The 25121-nt window shown below is 42.1% G+C and overlaps 1 protein-coding gene across 2 annotated transcripts in view; it reads left to right on the plus strand.

Annotated features, from left to right (window-relative positions):
* The window catches only part of sgcd (sarcoglycan, delta (dystrophin-associated glycoprotein)), a 362364-nt gene that overhangs the window by 67087 nt on the left and 270156 nt on the right, over positions 1–25121 (plus strand). For both annotated transcript variants that reach the window (XM_074672035.1, XM_074672036.1), the window contains exon 2: positions 22682–22859. The gene's annotated coding sequence lies outside the window, so the exon portion shown is untranslated. The remainder of the gene's footprint in view (positions 1–22681; positions 22860–25121) is intronic.

The following is a 25121-nucleotide window of genomic DNA, read 5'->3' on the forward strand; positions in this document are numbered from 1 at the left end:
AACGTTGCTCCTCGTCCTGCTTGAACGTATCTCTACTGTAACTTAACTCCTCCTCCGACACAACAGACCATCATGACATTGGTAGACACTTTACGGAGGCCGTGGCTTAAAGAGCAACACACGTACACACGCACACACGTACACACGAACGGAGAAATGCCACTCAAATACTATATCAATATCAAACGTGAAAGCATATTCAAAAGTTAAGAACTTATATTGCATTCTATATTAGTGGCTTCAACATTCCGGCCCCTAATTGTTCTTGTGGACCACAAAACAATTACTTTCTTAACATTTTCATAAGAGCCATATCACAGTCAACTTTAAAGCAATATAACAAACATCTTCAGTAAATAACCAAGGCCAAATGTCCAAAGTCTGGTCTTCTTGTTGGAACAGGAACTCTCTTTGTTTTTTTTTTTTGTTTTTTTTTACTCAAGGTTTCCAAAAAAAAAAATAGAAAAGGTGGAGTTAGAGGTTCCAGAACATAACTCACCGTTGGAGACCAGCCTTTACCGCTGTCTCTTAAGTGACAAAAAAAAAAAAAAAAAAAAAACTACATGTCCCCCTCAAGTAACACGCAGAGCTTTGTCACAGGTCTGAGGAGAACATTGTTGCTGGTTTTCACCTTTGCCTGCCGAATCTGCCCCTTGTGATCCTCGATCGTCTGGACGACTCGACCCATCACCCAAGAGTTTCGTGGGGTGGTGTCATCAGCAATGAGGACGATGTCATCCACAAGAATGTTTCTTTTTGGGAGAACCCACTTTTGTCTCTCTTGTAAAGCTGGTAAATACTCTCTGGTCCAGCGTCTCCAAAACAAGTCCGCCAAATACTGAACTTGGCGCCATCTGCGTCTGGAGTACATGTCATTTCTGTCGAATAAGCCTGGAGGTAGTGGAGTTTTGGCTTTCATCAACAACAGGTGGTTTGGTGTTAAGGCGTCGATGTCATTTGGATCGTCAGATACTCTTGTGATGGGGCGGCTATTTATTATTGCCTCAACTTCACACAACAAAGTGTGCAACCCTTCCTCGTCGATAGTTTGCTGCTTCACAACAGAACTGAGCACTCTTCTTATCGTGCGTATCTGCCGTTCCCACACTCCTCCAAAATGAGAAGCAGCAGGGGGGTTGAACAGCCATGTGATCCCTTTGTCCCCCAAGGTGTCTTGAATCTTTGCATTGTCCAAAGCCAGCACTGCCTCACGCAGCTCGCGCTCAGCAGCCACAAAGTTAGTTCCATTATCTGAACGCATCATCTTGACCTGCCCTCTCCTAGCAATGAAACGGCGAAGGGCATGGATACAGGAGTCAGTGTCCAATGAACTGGCAACTTCAATATGTACGGCTCTCACTGTCAAACAAGTGAAAATCACTCCATACCTCTTGATAATGGTCCTTCCCCTCTTGATCTCAAAAGGACCAAAGTAGTCTACTCCCACGCTTGTGAATGGCGGCTCGTCGGCTACAAGTCTTTCACTTGGGAGATCAGCCATAACTTGACTTTGTGTTTTTCCTTGCAGACGTTTGCAGGTTACACATTTGGACAGAACATGCCGGACTGCTGCATGTGATCTTAATATCCAGTACCTCTGTCGTACCTTAGACAGGACATGATTCCTGCCGCTGTGTCCCAGGTTTACATGGACGGATCTAAGAATGAGGGAAGTGATGTGCATATCTTTTGCGAGGATCGCAGGATGTATCAACTCCTCATTCATCGCTGACTTGTTTAACCTGCCACCCACACGTAGTATTCCTTCTTGCAAAATGGGTGAAAGACGATAAAGAGGATTAGCTTTTGGCACCGTTTTTCCCTCTTGCAGCATGGCGATTTCTTTGTGGAATCTTTCTTTTTGACTGAAGCGAACAATCTCTGACTCTGCTCTCGCAATGTCGCTTGCAGTGAGGCGTTGAACAAAGATTGAGGTCTTGAAGTTCCTCATTTGTTTTTCAAGCTCCAACTTTTGGCTTTTTTCGTCCAACTTTCCAACCTTGAATGCTTCTGCAAAGTCTTTCCTCTTTTGAGCAAGGAGCTTTAGTATGCACTTTAGCTTGAGAATCCATGCAACACTTTTTTTAAGGCAACTCCATCTTGAGAAATGACGAAGGAGTTGGGAGGTGGGGTTCACACTGTCTTCCATAATCAGTGCACAAACTGGAGCTTCCTTGATCTCTGGGTCATTGCAGATAGGTTGACATACGCTGTCCGGCATTTCAGGCCACTCTGACTTTGGTTTCGTTAGGAAGTCTGGACCGTTTATCCAGGTCTTTGCTTTAAGAAAGGCCTCCACGCTAAGACCTCTGGAAGCGAAGTCCGCTGGATTGGTAGATGTACTGACATATCTCCATTGGGAAATGTCAGACCTGTCTTTGATTTCAGTGATCCGATTGGCAACAAATGTGCGAAATCTGATCGACTCGTTCTTAAGGTACTGAATGACGGCTGTACTATCAGTCCAAAAGACAGATTTTTCCAGCTTCAGTTCCATTTCAGCTCTTATCATCGAGTCCATCCTTGTGGCTACAAGAGCAGCAGTGAGCTCGAGACGTGGTATGGTAACTGATTTTAGCGGTGTCACCCTGGCCTTGCCAACAATGAGCGCACTGTGCTTCTGATTCCGATGGTTTTTTGAGACCAAGTAGGTGGCTGTGCCGTACCCCTTCTCGCTTGCGTCGGCAAAGTGGTGAAGCTGAGCTGCGGTGGTCTCACCAAAGTCATCTGGCTTCACACATCTCTCTACTTTGAACTTGGCAAGATGATGTAGGCTAGTAACCCACTGTTGCCATTGTTGGGCTAAAGCTTCTGGCATGCCATCATCCCATGCATGTTTTGTTCTGCAGAGCTCCTGCAGTATCTGTTTTGCTGGGAGGATGAGCGGAGCCAAAATCCCAAGGGGATCGTAGATAGTGCTTACCATAGAAAGCACTCCTCTTCTTGTCAGTGGCTTGGTCTGCAGTACAACTCTGAACTTTAGCGTGTCAGACTCAACGCACCACTGAACCCCTAGGGCTCTTTCGATGGGGAGGCGATCCTTTTCCAAGTCAAGCTCCTTAACCTCACTGGCTCTATCATCCTCATGTACAGAAGCAAGCACCACTCTACTATTGGAAATCCACTTGGTGAGCTTAAAGCCTCCTGCAGCACACAGTTCTCTTAGGTCCTGAATGAGAGCAACTGCCTGTTCTTCGGTGCTAACAGACTTAAGGCAGTCGTCTACATAAAAGTTCTTTAGAACAGTACTTAGTGCCTCCGAGCTGAATCTTGAGCGATTGTCCTCTGCACATTTCCGTAAGGCATAACTTGCACAGCTTGGTGACGACGTGGCACCAAACAAATGGACAGCCATTCTGTATTCTTTTGGTTCCAGACTGAGGTTTCCCTGCGGCCACCACAAAAACCTCAGCATGTCTCTGTCTTCAACAGGAACCCGTACCTGATGGAACATGCCTTCGATATCAGACATGAAAGCAAATGGCTCCTGTCTGAACCTTGTTAGCACCCCGATGAGCGTACTTGTCAGGTCAGGCCCTTGCAACAGCTGTGAGTTCAGAGAGATACCTTGATACGTGGCTGCACAGTCGAACACAACCCGCAATTTGTGCTTTGTCGGGTGGTAGACCCCATGATGTGGAATGTACCAAACCCTGTCACAGTCTTTGTCAATCTCTGCCATGGGAACCTCCTCAGCGTAGCCTTTCTCCATTGTTTCTGTCATGAACTTTGTGTAATCCTTATGGAACTCTTGGTTTCTCGACAACTTTCGTTTCAGCCCTTCCAGTCTCTGAACTGCTATAGTACGGTTGTTTGGGAAAGTGGTGCCCTTGTTCTTGAAGGGAAGACCAATATTGTAATGGCCTTCAACAAGTTTTGCTGTATGTGAAACAGAGTCCATAAACTGTCTGTCTTCACTAGACATTTCCAACTTCTCTGTCAGCTGCTGCTCTGGGAAGTCAAACTTCATCTGCTGATGAGTAAGGTCCTCCAGCTTTGCCACTGAGATCTTGTTCACTGTTATCTGTGGCCACTTGGAGTCTTCGTCGAGGTTGTCGGTTTCTCTAAGCAGTGGCCCGTTAATCGTCCAGCCTAGAAATGTCTTGACAGCATAAGGACCCTCACCTTCACTGTTGATGACCTTCCATGGCTCAAGGGCTTTTGGTACGTTTGTTCCTATTAACAAACCTACACCTGCATCAATGTGCTTGAGCTGGACTTCTCTCAAATATGGCCACCTGTCCACATCTTTCTGTTTTGGAATGTTTTCCCTTTTTACTGGAATCTCTGCTTGTGAGTACACTTGTGGCAGCTCTAGGAAGTTGTTTTCGCCCAAACCGCTGACCTCAAGCTCTTTAACAACATGTGTGCTTACTGTTCCTTCTTTACCCATAGTGCGGAGCATAATGCTTGTCCTTTTTCCAGTTACTTTAAGATCTCTCATCAGCTCCTCCGTACAGAAGGTTCCAGTGCTGCCTGGGTCCAGAAATGCATATGTTTCCACTGTTTTATTGCTCCTAACACTTCTGACCTTTACCGGAACAATAGACAGTGCACAGGTTGCTTCCCCGGCCCCAGTACAACCACAAGTTTCACTTTCTGTTGTGACAGGTGAATTTGGAATTGGTTGTTCGACGTACCTTGTTTCACCAACAGAGGGAGTCAATTCCTCCTTGTTTAAGTGCAGAATGGTGGGATGTTTCAGAGAACATGTTTGACAAATGAGCCTTTTTTGACAACCTTTGCTCAAATGCCCCTGCGTCAGACATCCAAAACACAAACCCTTAGATCTGAGAAATTCAAGCTTTTCCTTATGTGACTTTTGCTTGATGAACTTGCAGACATCCAGGTTATGCCCAGTTTTATGACAGAAAAGACACTGTCTCTCACTTGTGCTGCCAGTACTTTCCTTCTCCTTTTTTGCTTGTTCTGTTTGCTTCTGCACAGGTTTAACATCTGTTGCAAAAATGTTCTTCCTTTCTTTGACTCTTGAAGCGGTTTCTTTGCTTGTCTTTGTTTTGCTTCCTTCCCTTGAAGAGGTGTGCTCTTGTATGTTGCCAAACAATGGATGAGAAGCAATTTTCGCCTGCTTTTCCACAAAGAGTACCAGATCGCTGAACCTGGCTCTCCTTCCTGACCTTTCTTGGATGTCACAAGCAACTCCCCTCCACTTATCACGTAACTTAAAGGGAAGCTTGGAAACGACTGCTCTCATGTTAGTAGGGCTATCCATTTCTTCAACATAGTCCATGCTGTCAACTGTGTTACAGCAACTTGTGAGGAAAACTGCAAACTCTGTAAGCGCTTCTCCGTCTTCTGACTTAATAACAGGCCATTTCAATGCTCTTTCAATGTAGGCAGAAGCAATTGTGTATTCATTCCCAAAATGTTTGTTCAAGAGCTGCTTAGCTTCTGCATAGCCTCTATCAGGATGCATATGTGAACAACTCCGAACGAGAATCTTTGGCCTGCCGTGGGTAAACTGCTCAAGGAAATGCAATCTGTCCCGGTTGCTGTCTGTCCTTTCCTCAATCCCATGCTCAAACGCTTTCATGAAGAAACCAAACTCCAGGGGATCTCCGTTAAAGACTGGGACGTTTAGAGGAGGAAGAGTAGAGACTCTCTGCTGCCTCACCAAAAGCTCTGTAATCTCATTTTGTCGCTCCATAACATTCAGCAAGTCTCTAATATCAGCAACTCTGCTTTGTTCTGTGCTGGACCTTTTAGTAGACTTAGCATTAAGGTGATGAGATGGGCCATCTCTTTCTGAGCTGTGTTGATACACAATCCTCGGAGTTACATCTGATCTACCTTCTCGGGGGAGGTCTTCATAGTCTGAGTGCAAAGATCTAACGTTGCCTTCCCTAAGATGGCTTGCAACATTTAGGTATGAAGTCACTCTGTTCTCGGAAACAGCGGAATTGCTACCAGCTGACCCTTTTACGGCTAAAACCTCAAGTTTTGCACTAGCTGCAGCAATAGCTGTCTGCAACTCCCATTCTTCCTTTTTTGCTTTTAGCAAAGCCTCTTCTCTTTCAATTTCCAACTTCCGTTTCAAAGCTTCTGCACGTGCTACCAATGCTGCCCGTTCAGCTTCTACTTTGAGCCTAGCAGAAGACACAGTTGTAGACACACCGCTGTGATTGACTGATGATACCATCGAGGCACTGTCTGTGGGTTTTACCTCTGCATCGACAATTTTAGCCTCATCTGCTTGTTGTTGAACTACTTTCAACCACTTTTCCACGTTCTCTACAAATGTCTTTAATTTGGTGGCTTTAGGCTCAAACCACTGCGTCTGATCATGAAGAGCTTCTTTTTCGTTCAGTTCTACTCTAAGTGCATCATTGGCTTCACGGAATTCCATGTACATGTTTGTAAAGTCAGTGGTAGTTTTAGTATTCACTTCCTCGGCATTCCTGTGATCCTCCATAAGAGCATCGATTTCCTTCATCTTTCGAGTGAGATAAGCAAACTTAGCTTTCCTTGCTCCCCTTAGCTGATTAAGCTTTTCCTCAAGCGCTTTCATAGTAGGCTTTGATTCTCTTTTTCGGACCGCTTCTTGCTCCGCTTGATCCATGTTAATAACGTAGCAACCAAACTCATACAAATAACCGTAGTCTTTGATGCACGTCACTTCAATGAACAGCCTTTTAAGTAGCTGGAGCTTCACCCAGTCTTATTTTACGTATACGTGAAGTTGTGCTTACTTGTAAAGGTGATGCCTCATGCGTTGAGCCGGCTACCTTGTCTGTATGTCCATGCTCTTGTCCTTTCAGGCAAACGTTAGCATGTCCAGTCCTACATGTGCTCCGTCAGTGTGCTCCTTTAGCATCGACAAACTTCGTACGTCGCTGATATCTTCCACCTGCGGAGCGTTTTTCTGACTTAATGTAATGGCCAATTTAATCCAAATAAAAAACTCTCTTGCCACTTCATAGCAGGACAAATTGATTCTGACTCGGATGTTCCTGATCCAAAGACGAAAGTGACACCGGTTCAAGGTTTCCAAAAATATGGTGAACACTTTTTATTTTTCCAAAACGGACATAAAGCTGAAGGTTACAAAAAAATGATTTGTCTCCTATCCTTCTGAAACAAAAAATTACATCCTCACAGTGTCAGAAAAACGTTGCTCCTCGTCCTGCTTGAACGTATCTCTACTGTAACTTAACTCCTCCTCCGACACAACAGACCATCATGACATTGGTAGACACTTTACGGAGGCCGTGGCTTAAAGAGCAACACACGTACACACGCACACACGTACACACGAACGGAGAAATGCCACTCAAATACTATATCAATATCAAACGTGAAAGCATATTCAAAAGTTAAGAACTTATATTGCATTCTATATTAGTGGCTTCAACACCCACTTAGCGCTAACTGGGGCTCCAGTCTTCTACCTGGATGGAAACAGTCACAAGCTGTATTTTCATGACACTTATACACAAAAACAAAGCAATATTTCTGAAGTTTGGATAAAATATCATTACTTCTTGCCTGTGCTACCATTACAACTACAAATGTGAACAACTTGAGTAAAATCTTGTCCCGCGGGATTCAATTTGTAGAAATGCGTAAGAAGGAAAGAGGACTGTAACCAGTGGTAGCCATGGATACCACTAACAGTTTAAGAGCTGAGCTGTCATTTTAATGGGTGTTAGTCTTGTTTGCGATGTTGTCAACAGATAGAGGCAGAGGACGTTGATATATTCTAACATCGGTCTGGACGCTGCAATGATGACTATCTCGATTGGTGAACACTTGTGTTTTTATTCACTCGTCACTGTCAGCCATGACCACGCCATCTCAAAACAGGCAGGAACAAAACATTCACTGAAAATCATCAGCTCCAGCTCACCGACTCTCTACTTGCACACCTCCCTCCTGCTGCTTTCTGACTCGCTCACAGCCTTCCTGATGGTCAGAAACACCAACTTCTCTGAACACACAAGTAACAGCAGAGCTGTTACAATATGAACATACTCTGAAAACCTGAAAAGAAGGCCCCTGTCCCCGGGCTCTTGGAGATTTTGCAAAATACCCACTCATTTATTTAAAATGTTCCTTTACAGTTTGAAGTGAAAATGCATAGACATGCCTCACTATATGCTTCAATAAAAAAAAACAAAAAAAAAAAAAACAAAAAAACTCATCACTCATTTTTTTCAGACTTTGTTGGTCATCCAGCTTTGATTTTTAAATCCAGGATGCATCATTTGTATTCCATGATTCATGAGAGCAATCCGGTTCCTGGTGAGATCTATTTCCTGGTGATTAAAGTTCTGTGAGTTTGTCTCTGAGAGAAGCACAGAGCTTAATCCTCTTTTGATAAGAGAGAGATTTTTTTCTTTTAACATTTGGTTTCAGAGAAGAAGAGCTGCTAAGGTGCAGATAAAACACTTCCTCATAATAAGCTGAGTCGTCAGTGAAACACGGATCGATGTTTGCAGGATTTGAAGCGCTGTTTGTTCTGGTTGTGTTTGTGATTTCTGTTGTTCACATCGGGGGGATCGGAGATGGTTAGAAATGTTTTCTCTGTTGGCTCTAATTTGTACACTCTTGAACTGTTTTTGAATCAGGGTTAGAGTAAACACTTTGGTGCTCTCACACTTTGTTTGAACATTCTACGGGAAGGTTGATTACCCCATTGTTGCTGAATGTCACTGTAACTGATCATCAGTGATAGTTGAGTAAGTTTACATTTCCGAGCGTCTGTTTCTAGGTTCTGCTTTTTCTCTGTGTAGTTTTATTGTTCATGCTTTGGACCTTTAAAATTTGATTCAAAAAGTTATTGCATTAATCTAAGAAATCTAAGAAAGGTCATGAACATAAAAGCAATGCTGGCTGCAGTTACTCACCCTAGGAGGGCTGAAATCCAAAAGTGGCTTATGGTATGCCACTGATAGCACAGCGACACCTGCCAATTGCTCTGTGACACCTGCCGGTTGCTCATTGTCACCTACCAATTGAGCAGTGACACCTACCAATAGCCTCAGAAACACCTGACAATTTCTCATTGATGCTGATAGATTGGCGGGTGACACTTGGCAATTGGTTGGTGTCACTGAAGGATTGGCAGGTGTCAGTTACTCCAAATAATCTAAAACTTCTTCTGATACTTGGATGATATGACAGTCTTCAGAGAGACATTAATTTGTGGTGTCACATATTGTGTGACTGTGGAATCTGTCATAAGTCATATCTGTCTCTTATAATGGGAAACATGTAGTATCCCATCACATCCCATTGTATTACACTGTTTCACACTGCTTTTCATTTTTCATATCATAGTGCACTCCACTGTATCAGCAGGGTTCATATCTGATTGTATCAGGTTATATCTATGGTAACGAGTCCTGTCCTGTACCACTGGATCAAATTGTGTCATATCATATTGTATCATGTGGTACAGTGCATGATGTGTCATCTTGCATTGCGCTGAGGACAATTCTAAAGTTAGAGATCCTGTGGTGCTTTACACCTCAAATACACCAGATACATCTGCAGTCCGACTCCATCCTGTTGTGTATTGACTGCGTTTGTCAACTCACACCAGCTGCATGACTGACAGATAGCTGGAGTCACAGACCAAGGGGTTTACACACTTCCAACTCCATTGATAAGCCTCTCTGCATTCATGTTGGGCTGTAAAACCTCAAACCTGTTGACTCTGGGCCTGGCTTCGCTCATTATGTCAGTTTATCATCGTAGTCTAGCTAAATACAAACCAATTTTGACACAGTCTGTTTTGTTTTGAAAGTCACCTGTCATTTTTAAGGTAGTTTCCGGTCATGATTTCCTTGTCTCGCTCAATCTTCCTTATGCTGAATTTATGCATCATGGATCCACGTCCAGCAAAACTAGGATGGCTGCTTTTTACCTGTGACATGACAGACCAGCCACGCAGGTGTACTGCAACAGAACGGATCCAATGCGAGGTATCACATTGACTTGAATGTAAACCAACTGATCTGTTTGCAGTGACAGAGTGAGAATGCACTGCAGGCACATCTGGTGTATTTCAGCCGTTATAATGTCTTTGTGCTCACTGTGTATGGGGAAAGTCCTAGTCAAAGACATAAAGTTCACATTTTACTTTTTTCAAACACCTCAAAGAACCTCTGCTGCTATCAGTGAGCAAGGTTTGTCTGATCATTGTGTGGTTTTTGCAGGTTTGCTCTTCAGTCTGCGCAGCCTCCAGTCGAGGAGTAAACACTGAGACTTTCTGCTATATCATTAGACGTAGAGCCCAGGCTGGCTGACACAAATAGCAAACGTTGTCTCGAGTATTTCTGGGAGGATTTCTCTGAGAAGATGACTCATTGTGCTTTAAGTTTCATCAGCTGCTGCTGAAAGTTTGAAGCTGCGTATTTATCCTGCAGGAAACATAGGAGCAATGACTAAGCAGAGCAACTTTCTCTTCTTTTTCAGCCTGTTTAAGTTCTCCATCCCCTCCTTCTGCAGCCAAACATTCCTCAGCTAACAGCACAAAGACTGATACTAAACTCTCACAGGTCGGTATCATCAGAGGGGAAATATTAAGAACCTGATGGATATTAATGTTAATATCACTAAGCGTGTTTGAGTCTAATACAGCTGGTGACAACGCAATCTCCCTCAAATTTATTACACACATATGCAGCTCACAAATATGAGCTGCTGTTTTCCCTGCCTTCAGTAATCCTCTGCATATTAGTTTGTGACAAATGGCTCACTTGGAGTTGAAAGAGGGATGAAAGCGTTTGCAAACAGCCAGTAGCATCGTTCAGGCTTTATTAGAGGAATATTAATCATGATCCATGTTAGCAGAGACACTGTAATTCTTTATGTGCTCTATATGACTTTTAGTTTAGTGAGGGATAATGTAAAGTGAGCAGGTTGTTATTACACACAAACCCCTGGAGGGATGACAGCCTGCTTACTGCTTCTGACACGACGGCAGAAATTAAAGTTTAACACTTTTTGGATTAGAAATCTGCTGAGCAAAGAGTCCTATAAGACTCATTGTTGTTAGCTTAAATTAATGAATATTTAACCAACAATTTAATGTAGCAACACAAAGGGAACATGATTTATTACTTTACAGACTCACAACAGCAAACACACTGTAACCTAGATGTGTAAAACTTCAACAAAAGCAAACTTAACATATAGAACCACATTAACAGAGTTAGTGAAAAAGTCTGCTAGCTTGGTGCTAACATATATGGAAGATCCTACTGCTTGGCTAACAGAGCTAGCATTGCCATCGCGATTTTTTGTTTTCATATTTGTGAAAACAACTGATTTGAAAAAAAATCTTCATTAGTACTTCGAGATATGTCATGCACTCTTAAAAATAGAGATGGAGTGATTTGGGTTTTCAGGGGCGATGGTAAAACTGATAATTTGTAGTCAAGGAGGCTGATATCTGGAGCCTGAGTACTTTCTAAGGGCCCCATTCACAAATAGTGCATAAGCACAAATTTGTGCCTATATTGTGCGTACAAACTTTTGATACACAAATCTGATTCATCAATATTTTCTTACTTGAATTTGTTCTTATTCTGCAAACAGATTTAGGGCCTCCTCAGACCATGTGTACACACAAACAGTGATGACCAACTCTTTCAGAAAATGCTAACACATACACTTTTAACTAAATGCATGACATATTTAGACTACTCTCAGTAAAAGAAAAAAAAGACTTAAATAGAATATAAAAAATAAAAATTGTGAACTGACAAAATATTTAAATAACCATGAAACTGACACATACCCACCCTTATTCATATAGTATTGAATATTAAATTAGATAGTTCTACAAATCAAAATATCACAATGTAATTATTAAATGTCACAGTTTTGATGTTAATTAACCACTGGGTATTGTTAATGCAGTGTCTCTAATAGAGGTCAGTTATAAAGCATGCTTCTAAATGTTAACTGAGTGAGGACATTAAGTTAATGCTTCTCCCCATGACTTGTTAGTTTTCTGAGAAAATGAGACACACACAGCTTCACTGATCACTCACACTTATTTATTTGTTCATAAAGATATCCAACTGTTGCGATCTCCCGCACAGCATCCAGAAGTGCCTGCTGATCATTGTAAAGAGGTGAGGCGACGGGGGAGTGGGCTGTGTGGCTGAGGCTAGTGACAGGGATCTCCAGGTCTATGGTTCCTCCTCCGAGGCATCAAACAGATATCCTTATATGGATGGATTGGAGTGTGGTAGTATGCCGATTGGGAGTTGTGTACATGCACCTGTCAATTTGGAATAATTCTGATTCACTAACATATGCACGGTGGTGAGAAGACAACTGGAAGGTGTGCACGTGTCATGACTTCAATGGTAATTTTGTGTAAACATGGAACTTTCACAAAGAACATTTCTACCTATTCATTACTGAATGAGGGCCTTAGTGTAGTGTCAAAATTGGCGACTTGGTAATGCTAGACTAAGCTATGGTAGCCTGGCAGGGCCATAACTGCAGCGCACCATGTGTCTTTGAGTTGTTACTATGTGGGCCTTTTAAGGTTCGTTGATGTGTCTTTAAGTCACTTTATTTCCTTTATCCCCTCACACACACACACACCTGCTCATTAAATCACTCCTTACATCCTCTTGTGTGTTCATGGAACTGCACATTTACACATCACGCCTGCAACAGCAGTTGCATTAATAATGCAACATTTGTCTCTACTCTTAAACACATCAAGTGAATGTGTTATAATTATTCTGTACTGAAAGTGTCTGTGCCAGCTTTACTCTGTGGTCGTCTTTAAAGCTGTGATTTATTGATCTATTGGTTCCTCTTCCTGGCAAGTGTTGCAGTAATTTGCGTTCACTCATAACTCAGAGGTAGTAACTCAAACCACATGAGCTGTTTGTTCCATCGCTCTAGTAAGACTCTTTTTCCAGGCATCATCACAACCCCTTTCGCTATTCGGACCTGCACACGCTCTCCAGCTGACACATGCACCATGGATAGCCTGGTGTTATTTTACAAAGGAGCGTTTGCTTTCTTCTTCAGATTCAGCTTTTATGATCTAATAGAACCCACTTCTTCCTTTTTACTCCAGAAAAAGGACATTTGAAATGTGTTATTTAAAATTTGTACCCTTTCCTTTTCTCTCCATAGTGTGTTTTCTGTGGATTATCGTCTAAATTCAACAAAAGGAGCCCTTATATGCAGAGTGTTTCAATACAGACTGTTCCACTTTGCTGGACAACAATGGATGTTTGGGTCCCAGCTGCTTTCTTGAAACATTATTCAGATTTAACGCTGAGTCATTCTGCAGACGTCTATTTTTGGTTGGAAAAGAAAATTGGAGCGAGCGCAGCTTTGCCTCTGTGACACGCTGTAAAGGGCTTTTATATGCTCTACCTCAATAGGCTCACACTGAAAGTGGATTATTGCACCTGGCTGCTTGTAATGGCATGCTGTCCTGCAAGACCACCAGGATCCTATAAGACCAGGAGCTAAGACCCTGTTGGGACCCTGACAGAGCCACAGGCTTACACTGCAGCTTTTGAAGGGATAGAAATCACAAGGAGGTGATGCTGGAGCAGAGGGAGACATTGTTCAGGTTGAGCTAATACATTCATCCTGCTCTTCGATCACTACGGCACGCTGTTCTTACTCTGCAAACTCTGAAGTTTCCAAACTTGTATCCAACAGGAGTTCGGTGCGTTAAAAGCAATACAAGCACAAGATTTGGAAAAGAAAAGGAAAGAAGTGGTCAGATACAAAAGCTCAAACCTATCAGGTCTCTCATGTCTTCTTTAACAATCATCTATTGTAGAATGTTCTAATGTTCTTCCATCCAGCATGTCTCCAAAACTTTTGTACCTTTAACTTCAAAGGTGCAGTGTGTTAAAAGTAGAAATAATATTGATGTGTAGTTTTCAGATTTCAGAATGAGACAATATGTTGCTAAATGACCGTATCACTATGTGACGGTAGCCTTTGCAGATCAAATACGGTCCTTAAGATGGCACCATGTATTTTAATCATTATGTTGATGGGCGTTGATGCTGTGAAACACGTCTCATAGCTGGAGAAACAGCCAGAAATTTCCACGACACCCCCCACCCCCTTTCTTTTAACACCCCAGATTACCATATACCCTAATAATCCACCATTATCAGATTATTTTTAATCAATTATGTCATGTATAGTCATGAAAAACCTGAAAGACTGAGGCTGTTTCCCATCTTAAACATCATTAAAGCTGAGTGAAACATTGCTAGTTTCAACATGCCAACTCCTCAGTAAGGAAAGTCACTACCGGCTGTCCCAGAAGTCACTAAATGTCATTAAATGACGTGTCTAATTTTCATAATAATCAAACTGCACGTAATTGTAGGCCTGGGCCGATAGTCCATAATTCATTAATCGTATGATAAATGAAACAAGCCAGCATCAATATATTCCCATGTACATGCGTGTTTGTTTTCCTCATCTCTCGCCTTACAGGCTGGATGTCAAGAGGGTTCACTCCGTGCATCGCTCTCTGCATCTGAGCGCGTTTGTAGCAGAATAAACCAAGTGAACCCTCTTGTCAGCCATCCAAAATCTTTATCTCCAGGGGTGACGGGGTTGCTAGCATCAGGCCAGCGTAAACAGAGTGCAGTAAGTGAGCCTCGTGAACTTGTGAGCAATGCAGGTTGACATAGAAGAATTGGGAGGAAAAAAAGATTATTGTAAAGTGACCACCACAGCCCCTGTGTAGAAATATTTCAGCTTCAAACCAAATGAGCAAAGTTAACAAGTGCAGTTTTTGACTGAGAGCTAATTTTAATTTTATTGTTTTTTGTTTGTTTTATTGGGATATTTGAAATTTACTGATATTCCTATCACAACAGTAAGAAATTACTTATGAGAAATATAATTTAATTGCATGTGAAAGGGTGTATTACATTATTATGATGTATTATTTTTAAATTAGTGATTAATTTGATCTCAAAACAATATTGCCAATAATATCATTTATCATTAATAATTGAGGGACAATTTATCATCCAGCAAAATTTGTCATCAGCCCAGGCCTACGTAATAGTCATGGACTCTGTAGGAGAGAGAAATATCGTGAGAGAGACAGAAAGCAGGTAAAACACAACATCATGAATATATTAAGAACTACAAATTAGCTGTCTCCTGTCTCCTCTATCTGAGCTGACGACTGGCAGAAGTGACCATAATTACGTGATTCATTTGAATGCAGCTGTCTGCTCTGGAGCAGCAGGTGGAGGCTGCTGTGAGTGAGGACTGTCTGTCTGTGTTTTGGATAGGGGAAGGGACTCACACATACTGACCATTGAGGAGATCAAAACATGCCTTAGCCCCAGATTCTCCAAACTCCAGAAAAGTTACAAGAATTGTTGTCTTTTAAAAAAGTCGCAAGAGGGGTCTAAATGTACGGTCAAATGTAGTGACCTAGTCTAAGTCAGCAACACTCAATCGCAGTTTTTATCCTCCACCTTCTTACCGCTGTTATAAGAGCTCACAATGAATCTAAAGTGCTACTAGACAGCAGAATGACACAATGCCACAGGTACAACGTCTAAGTCTCCGCTCGTCATGTAGACACACACGCTTCCCCACCTCTAGTAACGTATGATCGGAGCTACATACTTGCGTCAAACTGGGTAGTAAAATGAAGATGAAAGATAAACATGAGAGAGGAAAACCAGACGGTTTGTTTTTTGCATAAACCATTCCACCCCTACAAGAAGCTGATCTTTACGGCAGGAATTAACATGTTTACAGCCTGGGCAAAACATAATTTCAGTCTGCATGGATCATTTCTCTAACAGAAACTAATAGACCCCAAAAATCAACCCTGATAACTTCCTTCTTCGGCTTCAGCTCACTTTCCTGGAAATAAAACAGAATGTCTTTCCACATAGTAATAGTTTATTCTGGTACTTGGCTGACAGCTGAACATCATATTTAATGCTGGAACAGCTAAACTGGTCTTTATTCATTACTTAAGGGCTGTAATCCATGGATTATTCATTTAATGTGAGCAGGTAGAGAGTATTATGTTTGCTCCACTTCCTGTGAGGGAGCAGTTCTGCCTGTGTGAGCTCCTCCTCTGCAGAAAAACTCATCGTCTGACTCAGGACTGCTGTTTGAAACAGGACAGTGGACATCTTTCCTCCCACTCAGCGGTGATATATCTGCGTTAAGTCTTTCACTGCCTCACTTCTTCGTCCCTTATGATCCAAACTCCACACCTTCTCAATCATTTCCCTGCTCTCTTCGTTGTATTCATCCGCTTTGCATTCGCCTCTCCCTCCGTCATCCCTCCACCTCCTCTTCACTCGGCCGTGTCACTTCAGTATGCGTGAACAGACTCTTGGAAGGCGACAGCTGCAAGAAGCGACTTCACGGCGAGCTGGACCGCTCTGTTCGTTTATTAGAAACTTTCAAAGAGTTTCAATTTCCCCGAGCGGGGCTGCAGTATGAATTATTCCCTCGGTATTTTCAGAGCTCTGCTGCCACACAAACTTGTCTTTTCATTTTTTTTATTGTACAGCTCCATCAACCCACTTCTGCATTCAGATTTGGTGTCATTTCCAGTGTGATCACTGCAGAAACTTTCATTGCATTTGCGAGAAAATGAGCGAGAAGAGAAGGAGTCTTCTCTACAGCTTATGCTCTCATTTGCAAGAAGAGCCGCACCCCCTCCTCCTCCTCTTCCTCTGTTCACTCTCTCCTCCTCCCCTCAGCCACTTAATCTACTTCTCTCTCCATCAGCAGAACTCTCTGTCCTCTTTCCCTCTAATTTCTAGCAGGAATTCCACTTAGAGCTGCTTATCAATTCAGCCTGCGCCCACCCTTCCTCACCAGCTCCTCAAATGAACAAGAGAACCGGCAAACAAACAAACAGACAAATAAATAAAAGTGAAATGATTTAACAAGATGTAATTCATCAAAACACAATCAAGAGAGAGAAAAGGAGGAAGGGAGGGGATGAGGAGGCAAAGTCAAACACAAAGTCAATCCGCTAAAGCTGAACACAACAGCAGAAACCCGAGCGTGTAGAGAGGAGTCGACGGAGAGACGTTCCCTCGCCACATTTGCATGAATTATGGGCCTAAAATTGAGGCAGCAACGATTGTTAGTCTCTATTAGATGCTCTGTCTCGTTCTCTCATCAGTTTGGAGTAATGTGCTGAATAATCATTTGTTTCAAGGACAACAGAGAAACTTCAGCGAACTCACAGCTAGCCGGAGCATCACCCATGGCGAACCTCCTCACCCGAGGGTGCTTGCATTAATCTCAGTCATTTCTTGCACCGAGACCTTGCGGCCCCTCTCTGGTTTTTCAGCTGCTCGGCCTTCCCAGAGGCTGTGCGCCTGCCCTCCCTCTGACGGGAAACCCTGGACCCGGTCCTGTGCACGCCTGGGTGAGGCCCGGCTGGTGGTGATGGTGCTGCTGAGCCGTTAAATTCTGTTATCACGGCCTCTTAACTTCCCTCTCAGTCCCAAACTCTCCCTCTGCCTCTGTCTCTGGGCGTGACTTTCAGACAACTTTGAACCGCTGGGCAGAAACATGTGTCCTTGATGACAGAGGTGGTGATGCTGGTGGAGGCTTCTGCAGAGGCGTTGGCATTAGCAGTGGTTGTCTTTTATGAGGTGGCAGTCACACAAGGCCTGCGGTCAGACGGGGCGTGAGGGTAGGCAGGTGGTGGTTTTATAGAGCTGTAGGCCACTGGTATGCAGCGACCGTCTTCTGTGTCAGTCTGCTGCCCTTCAAAGTGTTTCAGGGGTCTTCGTCTGTCTGAGGCCTCTGTCCTTTGTCAGTTTGAAGTTTGTTGAAGGTGTGTAAAGTTGATGTTTCATTCAAAACAAGCTACACATCTTTAAATGAGATTGCTTTATTTAACAGGAGGGTCTGCAGGATTTTCCTAAAAAAGTAAAATGAATAATCCTGCTCAATCGTTACTCCTGGGCCTCTTTACATTAGGCCTGGGACTATAGTCAGTAAATCAATGAATTGTTTAAAAAATGAAATGAACTAAGTAATTTTACCAGCCTCAATATATCGCCATGTGCATGCATGCTTGTTTTTGTAGTTTGGGATGAAGCTGATGAAGCCTCATGGATGAGAGGAGAAATGCCTTCACAAACTCTGAACAGTCTTGTGGCCTCAGTTTGGAGCATTAAGATTAAATGATCTGGATAAGTGAAAATTTACATGGACACATAGAGTGTATTTTGCTTCATCACAAAAGAAATTCTGCATTTTGATTCAGTTTTTTTTTAAATTCTAGTGCAATTTTTGACTGAGACCCCATTTTACGTTGCCTGCTTTTTTTCTTTCTTTTTTTTTGAGATTTGAAAGATTGATATTGATATTCCAATTAACTTAGAAAAAAATACTCATGAGAAATAAAAGTTTATTGCATTTGAAAGGGTGTATTGCACTATTGTCATATGTATTTTTTATATTAGTGCTTAAATTGGTCTCAAAATGATATTGTCCACAATATTGTTTATCGTCAATAATTGTGGGACAATATATCATCCAGCAAAGTTTGTTATCTGCCCAGGCCTACTTTACATGTCTGCCAGTACCTGTGTCTGTCTCAACCCACACCTCTGCCTGTATGATGATGTTTTGGTAGTTTTGAGACATTTCTGAGCAGAGAGTAGCCGTTTTTACCTCAGCCTATCCCAGCGCATCCAGGGCGCTAGTGACTTTGCATGATGATGATAGCGAGAGGAAGAAACTATCCCAAGCAGCTACGAGAGTAAAAGTAGCACGAAGGAAGGAAAACACAAAGAGAAACAAAACACTAAACAGATAAAGCTTTTTCAGTAAACTATGAAGTTTGGCTGGTTTCCACTCGCTTTTGGGCACTTGGAGAGCAGCACAAGTTGGCTTTCTCCTAAGCAGGTATGTGTCAAATAACCCAGTGATTAGCTCGTGCTAGCGTGTCAAGTCAGGTGCACGGCTCTTGAGTTTTACCCATGGAGAAACGCCATGCTGAAGGTGGTTGCTAGGCAAGTGAATGTGTTTGCGTAGTCACAGTCAGAGGCTGTAGGGGTGTGCGCTGCCACTTACTCTGAGCCAAGGAAGAGGAGCCCAGTTTGAATTTTTGTAGTACCAAATTTCCTGCCGACACTCCCTTTTAAAAGCTGTTTGAGCATTCTCTCTTGCACAAATGGTTGAGGAGCCACATTAGTTGAAAGAACACTTGTGAAATGTTCTCTGATGGTTTTCAAAGAATAAAAAGACAGAAATGACGCCTGAATTGCTTGTGTAAAGTAAAATAAATCTTCCAGTGCTTTAATAACCATATCATGAGCTGTCAAAATGTCCAACTTTGATTTATCAGCATGATGCCACTTAACTGAGACGTGATGGATGGTCAAATTCGAGCTGTGATGGGGTCAGCAGCAGCTTCATTAGAGACAATAACATGTGATGTGTCCTACTCTCTGTGCTCTCCATCATCTTCAGTCATCCTGTAGAGGACAACACAAATTTTCAAGCTCAAAATGCATCCTTACTTTGGTTATTTTGTGAAAACTGTCTCATTAAATGCATTTGAAATAAGAGCATATTTACAAAAGTCTTCTGTCGGACAAATTCAATACTTAAGTGTAAAAAAAGAACAAAAAAAGGTGGATTTTTCACTTCATTTAGCACCATTACACAGCCCACAATCACCTGCTTCTGTAAGATAAGAGTTCACTGAACTTCTTAAAGCTTTAACTCAAGGACGACAGTTTTCTTGTTATCCTTTCATGGACTGCAGCAGTAATAGAGAAGAATTGGACAAAAGAGAATAACTGCATCCTCGAAAGCGAACACACACTCTAATCAACTCCTCTCTGACTCAGTCAGTGGAAATATTAAACATTAAAATGTTCACAAAGGCGGTATTTATTTATTACAGAGCTCTGCATAATGTATGATCACAACTATAATCCTGCTTACAGAGGGAAAATATCTGCCAAGCTCTTCTGTGTTTGTTTTCTGCTACTGCTGTCTCTTGTTTACATAAATTACTTTGTTTTATGCTCCCAGAACATTGTGTGCATTCGAAGAAAAACAATTATACTAAAAGCAGAAACCCCACGACACCGTCCTCTCTGCAGAACATACACTCGTCCCTCCTATTCCCCCCCGCCACTCTCTAGCCTCCTGGATCCTTTGTGTTCAGTGCAAACATCCAGCTCATTGATTGGCTAAGTGTTTGCTGGCTGCCACACCTGGACTGGCAGCGTCCTCTCTGCCGTGTTTGCTCATCGTAACACGGGTTTCACACTGAGATCAGCCAAATGACGGCCGCCTGGCTGTGCTTTAATAATTACACACACAGATGGTGACCGGCATGGCTGCTGCTGCTCTCCTGCTCCAGGATGAGGGCGTCTAATCTGTGCTGAGGTTATTTATAAAGCTCTTTATACCTCGAATACGTGTTTACAGTCTTCATACTCTGAGCTGGTTTTAAACCATGAGTTAATTCTGCTCCCGTGCTGAGCAGCTAATTAAAGAACCTACTCATATGATTGATGGCCAAATAATGACGTGTTCATTTCAGATAATACACTAATCAGATATGATTATAGGAGAACAGGATTAGTTATGATTAGCATGCTCACACCTACAATTATCTAATTATCTCATCAAAATGCATTATGTGCACCACTGGAAAGATTACCTTCCTGTATAAGTTTCAGTGTTCACAGCTTATATCACAACACAGCCAACAAGCATCCAACGTGTGCATAAAAACCAACTGGAAGTGTCAGAAAATCTGCAGTTTGAAAAAAAACAACCTTCAAAATAAAAATGGCATTTTATTGTTGTATCAGTCAGGAATCCTCTGAAATGCTTACATCCAATTACAGAAAGCCAAAACAGAGAGAGCAGCAGCAAAGACTGCCAGGGAACATCAATGAGAAAACACATGACCCTGGTAAAATCAGACACAGCAGAAATAAGGAGCCGGATGTAAAGATTTTGATATTCACCATCTCCAACTTTGGAAAACATGAAGGGTTTTTTTCTGACGCCACCTGAAGATGGTGGTTGCCATGTTTAAAATGTTGACCTTACAACTAGTTACACCAACCAATGCCCTATGCCTGACACTCACAATGTGTTCTGTCGGCACCAAGTGTTGCTGTTTAATGCACAACAAGCAAATAGTCTACAGTGCCTCTCTGTGATCCAATTACTGATTTCAGTGTTTACATGTGACTTATAGCAATAGATCTGTAATGCCTTATTATGTTGTTACGTTTTGGCAAAGATATCCCCTAAAACCCTGCTGTGGATGGCATGGAAACAGCCAGCCAGCCATATCTCCAAGTAGGGTGTTTAATTTTGCCATAGAGTTGATTTCACCTGCTGTACATTGCACTTGTGCTGTACTCCTCCAGGTTCATCTTCTTTGTTCAGACTGAGGTGTGATTGTTTCTTGGTACCTCTAAAACAAACCTGGTGTGAATCATTAGCAGGGTGTTGTGAAGAGATGCTACAAAGACCAAGCTGAGATGCGACGCTTCAGTTTAAACTGGGATTTTGTCTTTACAGGCTAATGTAAACAATATAATCTGACTTGTAATTTAATCAAGATATTAGTTATAAACTAGAAAAGCACTCAGGGCGCAGACCTCTGCCATGCATATTGTGATAGTGACACAGCACTTTTGTCCTTCTTTAATGTTATACTCCCTTTCAGCAGATTGTATGCTAAACTTAAGTGTTTGCTGCAGTACATATTTCATATGTTAGTATCCAGAATATTGGCAGGATCTAGATCGTACTTTTACATCTGTCAGAAATTATGGTGACCTTGTCTTGTATTGTTTTGCAAAACAATCTGACCATTTATCCTGGAGTTATATACACATACGGTGAAAACAGTCCTATCTCACGATGGTAAAGAATCCTTTAAAAACAAAACCTGGATCTAGACGGTGATCCGGATCACCTCCAAAATGTAAACACTTTTTCTTTATCTTGTTTTGAACATCTCCTGAAAATTTCATCAAGATTTGTTTGTTACTTTTTGAGTGATGTTCACTGACAGACAAACTCCCCAAAACATAATCTCTTTAGTGAAGGTAAAATTTGAAGTTGTTTTAATATGAAAAAGATTTTAAGAAACAAACAAAAAAAAACAACAGCTTTGCACTGGCTGGGAAGATGTTTGATTCTGGATCCCAAAACTTCCTGCTTTTTGGGCCTTCTAGTTCTAGCACCAAACTGGTTGGGCTAAGGGCCCAAAAGCAACGCATGGATCTGTGAGAAACACAATGGTGTAGTCTTGAATTAAAGAAAGATAAAAGCTTGACTCCTGCTGGCGAAATGGAAAAGCTGTTCCCAGCAGAAAGCCCTGAGGGCCGATAAGAAGGAACAATGTGACACTGTCATGTTCTGCAGCTGTGTGGACGTTTGAAGTGTTTAAATACACTTAATATTGAAATACATTATCCTGACATTGATGCTGTGTGACAGTAACTAAAGAGGAGATTCATGTCCATGCTACAGTTTTATATTTATTCATGGCTTTTTCACAAACTGCAGAGGGACTGTGACCCAGATTGTATCAGAGCACTCAAACAGCATGCAGCATTAACATGTGAAGCTTGTTTCCTCATGCTCTTTGTGACACATGTGTTATCTCCTTCTGAAAACATTATTTCTCCTTCCCCAGAGATCGGTGGCGTATCATGGAAAACCCTCCTTTTGACGGTAACACGCTCGGATGTGATGGGAGAGTCATGTTGGCTGTGAGCGTTTAGAGTCGGCGGGGAGACAGAGGCTCCAGTGTGACGAGAGAGAGGCCTTTCTGTGCTGTGACTCGGATGAACACAGCAGTTGTTGGGGAAAAGGTCAGTGGATTTTGTTTGTATTCTGCAGACGTGCTCTTTTTGGCAGCACACTCCACGTCGCAGCGGGCACTCGAGCTTGAAATGATGTTGCTTCCTCCAGCCAGGAGGCGATGGCTCCCACGCCACACAGCATACGCAGGACGCCATAAATCCTAGAGTGTAAATAAAGACCTGCACCAACCTCCCCTCTGTTTGTTTTTTCTCCTTGTAAACACTGTCCTGTCTTCTTCCATTCTCCTCTCCTTCCCTCTAATTTTACTTCCATGTTTTTCCCCCCAAATCTTTCCCATCTTCCCCTCTTTCCTCTCTTCCCTCTATGGTGCAGATTTGAACTCAAATGTGATTGATTCCATCAGTGTTGTGAACATTTAAAGTCACTGGATTAACAAAGTGTCCATGCCCCATCCCTGGTCACCTTTACTCCTCTTCTGTAGAGCAGCGTTGGATTCTTTCAATGTCTGATACGTATGAAGTTTCAACTGAAGACTTGTTTGTCCAGATTGGGGCTGAATAACTTCCTCAAATAATTCAAGTAACTTGATTACAAAAAATATTGCAAAACTTTGCCTCGAGGGATCGTTTAATTTTAAAAGATTGAAGAATGGAATACTTTTGATGTTGCAAATAGAGCTGACGTTGTATTTAGTGACTTTACAGACCCCTCCAGTGCCTCCCCCCCCAAAAAAAAAAAAACTGGCCAGGGACATATCTAGCCTCTTTTCTGGAGTTTGGAGACTGATGTGAAAGCATGCATTGATCTGCATTTCCAGCTGCTTCTTAACGTGCCGCACATGGTGAGCCCCCTATCCAAATTCAGTCTGTGTGGTCAAAGCCAGTACCAGTGAATTAAAACACAAGTATTCAAAGTGGTATAGTCATGATTGCAGCATCCGGATGGACGTCACATACTTTTTTAATCAATTTGTGCGCAATTGTAGTCGTATTGGAAACACATGCAAGGTGCAAATGTAATTTTTTGAAACTTCAGATATATTGCTTTAATTTTGTAAAAACGTCTAATGGAAACCCAGCTACTGAGAGCGAAAACAGGTGTTGTCTGACAGTTGGCTGTACACTCGGGATGCACCGATCTGATCCTGGTATAGGGTATTGGACCCGATCCAGCCCCTCAAAGTTGGATGGGTCCAAAGGATCGGTCCAAACTTGACACTAAAGCCAAACTATGATTTGGTCTACAAGGTATAAAATTTTACAATCAAATAGTCATTGCTGAAAATTCTGAGGTAATTTTTAACCAAACTGCTGTGTAACATTTGAACACTTATAGTTCAAATAAACATTAACTTCAGTAATTCCATATACACTCATTTTTGTCTTTTACTCAAAACATTATCAGTCTTATCCCTCAATGGAGCTTGCAGGTTTTTATTTAATGCTAGTATCAGATCGGGATTGGTATCGGTCGATACCCAAAGCCCAGGTATCAGTACCAGTATTAGTACCAGAAAAAGTTGGATCGGTGCATCTCTATTGTTTGCCGGTCAAAGGGTACAATCTTTCCTTGGATATCCTTTAACTTCAAAGCAGGAGAAGCCAGGGAACATTTTGATGCCTAATTTGTCTGTGGACTGTAGCTTGTGGATTTTATGGCAGTTTGTTTTGGGGATCCTGACTCTAACTGATAAGGTCATTCATTGTAAGAGCTGAGTTTTTAGTGTAAAAACCCAAAGTTCATGTTGCTTTAACAGTAAAATCTTATAAACTGAAGAAGATAACAAAAAGTTGATTACAAGTTGAATAGTGGAAAGATTTGTGAACATTTTAATGACAAAATAACTTTGTTACGTGTAAACAAGCACAAATCAAGTTTCTGTTTCATTCACTAGCAGTTGCTGAGACATCTCTAAGTCTAATGAATTTTACTGTTTAAGCTACCTTTCTGGATGAAAATATTTGACTTGATTTCTTATCAGCAGATCATCTTCGTCTTTTTGTTTCTCCTCCTTACCCCCTCCTGCCTTCCTCTGAAGTCTAATCTCACTTTGTTGTTATGTAAAACCTGATCCTCATTTCCATCTGGCTTTGTTCGTGGCAGGTAGACTCAGAGAAACAAAGGGGAGCTAAATCTCATTTGGTCACAGTTTGACTTTATTAACCGCACAGCAGGCAGTGACAGAGGTTTATCCTTTGACAGATGTTTTGAATGCTGCTCGCCATGTCGGACCACTACCCCCTGTCTTCAACACACACACACACAAACACGCACATACTCACACTTACTCACACATGCACACGGTTGTG

Source organism: Halichoeres trimaculatus, unplaced genomic scaffold (assembly GCF_033239565.1).
Source record: "Halichoeres trimaculatus isolate MK-OKI-2021-1 unplaced genomic scaffold, fHalTri1.1 fHalTri1_scaffold_6, whole genome shotgun sequence".
NCBI lineage: Eukaryota > Metazoa > Chordata > Actinopteri > Labriformes > Labridae > Halichoeres > Halichoeres trimaculatus.